We start from the raw sequence: 6,099 nt of genomic DNA, 5'->3' as shown, positions 1-6,099 counted from the left end.
TTTTGTTTAAAGAGCGTCTCCGTGCAATCCAAAAGTAGCTATAACATTGACTTAGGCTCTCCCTCATGTACCCACTCTTCATTTTTTCTGTTTTAAAAGTAGCTTCTAAATATCTAATTGGGAACAGTTTCTTCTCTGACTTGCATATACCCCTACTGCAGCACAGACATTGGGTACGCTTGCTTTTGAGATGTGGTCCTCCTGGAACTAAAGTAATGCCCCCATCTCAAAAGCAAACAGAATGCTTCTGGTTAGTCACAGACAATATAGTTGCAACAAACTCAAAAAAACAAGACCAGGCAATTCTGATCACCTCAAAACAGCAGCTCATTAGGTAAGACATGCAGTTAAACCAAATCTAACAAACCTCCACTAAGAGCAGCAACAGATATACCCCTTACATCTGCAATCCTATTATCATCCCTAGATTAAAGGATACAAGCAAACTGCTGATCCTTTTTCCTCCTTGTACTGTAGTTTAGGATGAACTTTGACTGAAACCTGTACTCTGTGAAAACAATCCTACCATAACAAACCAGTTGCAGATAATACTACAGTTTCCTTCAACAGTTAACAGTCTGTTCCTTTTGCTTTACACAGCAAATCTCTTGACATACCTGGTGTCCTAGATTCAGCAGCTCCTGTTGCAGTCAATAATCACACCCAGAGAAATCAGCATTGCTGCTTCTGTCCTGCTAGATATCTTACTATATGCAGCTGCTCCCACTCTGCTCTTTAGATTTTCCACTGTGAATCACCTGATTAGCTGCTGCACTTATTTCCTGAGGAAAGCAGAAGTGAAGAGCAAATGAACCACATGCTCAGGACATGCCAAGCTTCCAAAGCAACTTAGAACAGTTCAGCTTACACATGAACCTGGTAGGCATTGCATGCTTCTCTCTGGCTCAAGAGTAACCAAGTATTCCCTCCTTCCCCCCCCACCATATTCAAAAAGAAAGGGTGGTTGGGGTTGGGGTGGGGGGTGGTGGTTTCATTGTTTTTAAATTTAAGGTTTACCAAACTACTGCAGGAATACAGCACCACAAAGCTCATGCTGTCTGTGCAACCTGTGCCAAAAGGACAGGCAACAGTTGGAGTCCTTCCTCAAATGTACACTTAAAATAAATGCATTTGAATGCTGAGATCAATGCTAAGTTCTTGATCTCTCTACTAAAATGGTCAAGGCAGCTACTCAGATCAAGAGGAAAACAAGCACTATAAGCTCACCAACAACATAAAGGAGCCTAGATTAACTGGGGCTGGGGGAAGACTACATTCTACTTGTCTAGTTGCTTTTTTGTTCTCTGTAATAACACATCTGAACAGCTTTATAATTGTTTTTTAAGGGGAGGTGGAGCTTAAACATTTTTACACAGGAAATTCAAGTGTTTCCTAAACTGTGTCTCCCCAAGAATTTTATGGTGACCTTGAGAATCAGTGGGATCATGGCCTTACAGTGACTGAAACCTGAGGGTTTACCCTCAGTGGTTGAAGCCACCTGTTTTCTATTACCATCTACTTCACTCAAATGCCTGAAAAAGTATTCAGGAGGAAACAAACTTTCTCTTCCAGCTAAGGTAGGGCAGTATCCAGACTGGCGACTCCTGATGTTTCTGAAGGTAGAAGCGTCAAGTCTTGAAGGGACTGATTTCACTGTTTGATAGGGTTAAGCAATAAGACAGGACAGTGATTGCCTATGCACCGCAGGGACCTCTCTCAGTGCAGCAATGTTTCTGGCATAGAACAATCCCAGAGAATAGTTCTCATCCTTTACTATGGAAATGCATTTATTGAAAGAAAGATCAACAACAGGTCAGCAGCAAAACCATGTGTTTAGTTCATCCATTTACAGATTATACACCAGGAATTAAGCAGCTCTGTAGCTTTGCTGCAAACAGAAATACAGCTTGGATCCCAAGGAAAATACTCCACTCCAGTCTGTACAGACAGTAGCTTTAAGCTGACCAGGTTTCGGAAAGCATTAGCTAAACTAAATATAATCTAAAGGGTGTTTTCCAGGCGGATGCAAGGTCACACTGAGCTACCTACCCCCAGGGCAGCTCTGGTGAATGTCACATTTGGCCGCTTCAGTGAGCCCCACTGAGACACGCACAGGTCTGGCACCAACATGGCTGCAAGGCCTCTGGGCAGCTCCAAGCACAGGCCGAGCAAGCTCACACAGCCTGCAAGAGGCTGTGCCAACACATCCACTACTTTTCTACTTAGGCCGTTCACATATTAGCCAATACTTTCCCAGTTGCAATCTAGCTAAAACCACAGTAGTGAGATGAATGGCAGAAGCACGGAGATGCAGAAGAGAATATTAATACCAACCCAGAGAGCACATCATTGTTTTCCCTTTCCTAACTCAGAAACAAGCCTAAATGTGCTCCATTTCCACCCTTTTAGTGTCAGTTTAAAACCACAAAGCAGAAGGTCATTTGCAGCAGCCCCTCCATGATGTTCGATCAGCGAGGTTTATTCCCCAGGAGCCTTCCCCATCCAGTGGTGCCCCTCTCAATAGATGCTGTCAGGACTCAAGCAGCTACACAGTCATTAGCAGATTTCTAATCCACACAGCAGAGGAAGCGCTGTTTCTCTTTTTCATTTTGCACTGACTGCTGATGGGGCTGGAAGTCCAGAGTTTCAACACACCCTCCCACTTAATCTCTGCTTCACTGGAGCAAAACAACTGTAACCAAATTATCTGTAGTAAAAATAACTCAAGGGGTAAAGACGAGCTAATAGCTAATGTAGTAGGAGACAGCGCCCTTTGTCAGTTTGGACTGTTTAGATCAAGCCCTTGCACTGTGCCTCCACCTACAAAAGTGGAGAGAAAAATCCTTCTTTTCTTCATCCTTTCCCTCCCCCCTTGTCTCACAGGAAAAAAAGGCATGTCTCCCATCTACTTGCATTTATTTTTTTGTGCAGGGCACCTAGTTCATAGGAACCCTCATTTTGGTTTAAGGTTTCTAGAAAGGGCACTAATAACTTCCTGGACCCAGGAGCTAGCTCTACCTACAATGGCTGGGAAACTGCCATCTGATGGGGGCAGCCCTCTTAAGTAGATCATGCACGGCCCAGTGGAGATGAGATGTCCTGCCTGAGCTGGACATACAATGGGCATCCTGAGGCAAGGATGTGGAAGTAACTACAAGGTCCACCTGTCTCACAGCATCAAACAATGTCCCTTATGTTGATTCTTATTAAATGTCTCTCCTTTGGCACTCTAACCTCCACACACAAGTGAAAAAACCCTGCTTCATGCCTTGGCAGTAATGATAGCACCCACACTGAGGTGTCTTAGTTATCTTAGTGGTCCAGAATGGCTGGAAGCACAGCACCTCTCCAGCTTGAGGCCGGAGGTCAGCTACTGCAGGTTTCTCCTGAAGCCCAACTTGCAGTACATTTCAGTTGCATTAGATTCACCAAACGGGCTGACTGCTTACATCAAGAGCAGCATGTCCTCTGGCAATTGCTGTGCAGTTGCCGTTGCTGGAGGGGCAGATAGTTCAGCTCAACTGCAAACCCAGATGGGATGGAGCTTTGCCACAAAGTCCATTTTTCTCCCTTCAGCAAGCTTCTCTCCTTGTAGACCTAAGAAATAAAATGCAGCTGATTTTGCCAAGACGATGCATTTTTCTGCTGCACATTCATAACCTTCAGTCTAGAAAAAAACAGTTAAACGCATGTTCCATTCAACATGGCAGAGGGTCCAAAGGTTGAACTAGCTGCAGGTTTTTTCCACTCTTCATCTTTCTTGCTAAAATCCAGCCATCTTCTTTTTTCTTGATAAAAAGAATGTTGATTAAAAAATGTTAATCAAATCACTTTTCTTTAACATTGTAAAGGGAAGTGGCAATGTTTCATTTTCCTCCCCTCGTTTCAGTGGCAGAACAGAAGCTGAGAAAGAGACTGCAGAGAAAGGCAATGCAAAAATTTAAACCATCTGTTTAACCATTGTTTTCACTCATCACTTTTCTCAGTAAACCTTGAAATCTGCAATTAAGGAGGCATTCTACTCCCCCAGCAAATCTTCCCAAAGAAGCAAAAGCAGTGAGCCATGAAGCAAAAAGCCGCAGGACTGTGAGCTTGAGCCACTCGGCTCCTATCTCCCTGGGGCGGCAGGGAAGGCCACCCCACCTCTTTGGCTGGGTTTTCCCTGGAGGACAGAGCCCTGGGAAGGCGGGAAGCAAAAGCCGACTTCTGCCAGTGCTGCCCGGCAGCCCCAAACTGGGCCAGGGCCCTCAAGAGGCGGCCTTCCTGCCTGGGCCTGCCACCCCCAAGCAGCACCACCACCTCTGAGGAAAATAAGGCAAGCACATACTGATGCATGGCCACGCTACGCAGATGGCAAGGTAACCTGCATATTTGTAACTAAACTTCTGCTTTAAACTAAATGGAGCTCATGCTGATGAAGCCATGAGACTGGTAGCTGGTAAAGATGTGCAGCGTATCTGCGAGGCGACATTACTCCGCCTGTTGCCTGCCAGCACCCCTTGGGCCTAAGCACTCTCAGTCTGGATAGGGAGGTCTAAGTTACTCCACTGACTGCTCTGGCACCATGACTGACTGGCTATAAAAAGGCAGGCCAGTTTGCAGGGTTGGTGCTGGAGTCAAGCTCCTAACTTGCCTCAGGAAAGGGATCCATTTCCTTCCCCTGGTGTTTCTGCCCAAGCAAGGCCAGGCAGCCTGCAACCCATCCCCTGTGCCTCCTGGCATCCAGCCTGCACCTTGGTGCTGGTAAGGTTTGCTCAGTAGTAGCAGTGTTATTTGCCACATAAAATTCTGCTATTTCAAAACATTTAATTGGAAATTGGAATAAATTCCCCCCATCAACAAAAATCTGTAAATCAGAATGGGATTTTTTCCAATGCTTTTATTGTTTAAACAGTAATGAACCAATAGTATATCCAATAGCCGCCATCTTAGAGGTCAGACCGGTGGTTTTCAGCCTCTTCCAATCTGTGTGATCCTGAAGTAGTTTCCTGTGAATGTTTACACAGCAAGCGTAGTTCTGCTGCTTAACAGCCCCCTGCTTTGCTCATCTTTTGTGGCTTCCTTAAAAATAGTCGGGGGGGAAGGGGAAATTACTGGGCTATATAATCACAGAAATACCCTAAATAATTTTAAACTACTTTTTTTTTTTTTTTTAAATTCTGTGCGTAGTTAAATGCCACCAAAATTATTCCGGAGTTAGTAGAACAATATCAACTTTTAAAAACACAAGGAAAAAGAAGCCACATTTGAAAATTGGTTGTAACAAAAGTGAAAACTTTCTTATTTGAAAGTGTCAGAACCAAACACCTTGATCAAATGAACAGAATCTTTTTTTTTATCCCAGAAGAAAAGAAGTATCAAATATGAAAGTTCCTCTGGGAAGCTGCTATTTGATTAAATGCCACCTATTGACTAGAAAAATGTTGTGCAGGAAATTTTTTAAGGCAGCTTGACTTAACACAAGATCTCCACACTAGAAGGCATGTTAGTCTAATGAGATTGAGGACGTTGAAAGGCTAATGCAAAATATAATGGCATTCCATTTCTCCTCCCTCCCATAACTCAGATTAAGTTCCTACAACAGGATACACAGGAATTCAATTTGTCGAATGAAAGGATGATACAGAAGTTCTGCGGGAAAAATTTTACAAATATTTACAAAATAGAAAGGTAGGCTTTAACACAGAGCACTTACCAGAAAATACCACTCTCAGACACAGCCTCAGACAAAAGCACAAGATATAATTACATAAACACATACTGACACTTCTTTCTTGGAAGATTTACTCTTCTCACTCTCTGCAGAAGCAGCACCAAAACCTCTGCAGACAACACCACTTTCTTAAGTGTCAGAAATTGGTCCTAGTTCCTGTTTAACACCCCTCTTTGCTCTCTGCAAGGATGTTGTGTAGCTTGCACAGCCTGCAGCAGCTCTCATTGTCATCAGGAAACAGGAAGCCTGACATTCAGGCTAAACAAATTAAGCAAAATCCTTGCAACACAAGTATGACAGCAGACATTTCTACCTCTGACATGCCCCCTACTAACTACTATTATTTTTCCTTTTGCATCTCCCAGGTCTATCTATAAACTCCTGCT

General features: G+C 43.7%; 1 protein-coding gene across 1 annotated transcript in view; it reads right to left on the bottom strand.

Annotated features, from left to right (window-relative positions):
• The window catches only part of WDFY4 (WDFY family member 4), a 153,321-nt gene extending 147,507 nt beyond the window's left edge, over positions 1–5,814 (bottom strand). Inside the window, exons 1-2 of the mRNA XM_035897359.1 lie at positions 5,696–5,814; positions 618–782 (exon numbers count right to left, since the gene is read on the bottom strand). The gene's annotated coding sequence lies outside the window, so the exon portion shown is untranslated. The remainder of the gene's footprint in view (positions 1–617; positions 783–5,695) is intronic.
• Positions 5,815–6,099: the final 285 nt, after the last annotated feature.

This window comes from Egretta garzetta, unplaced genomic scaffold (assembly GCF_000687185.1).
Source record: "Egretta garzetta isolate BGI_Z169 unplaced genomic scaffold, ASM68718v1 scaffold56, whole genome shotgun sequence".
NCBI classification, from domain to species: domain Eukaryota; kingdom Metazoa; phylum Chordata; class Aves; order Pelecaniformes; family Ardeidae; genus Egretta; species Egretta garzetta.
Note: the sequence above shows the minus strand (reverse complement) of the source record. Positions and strands in the feature narration are given on the sequence as shown.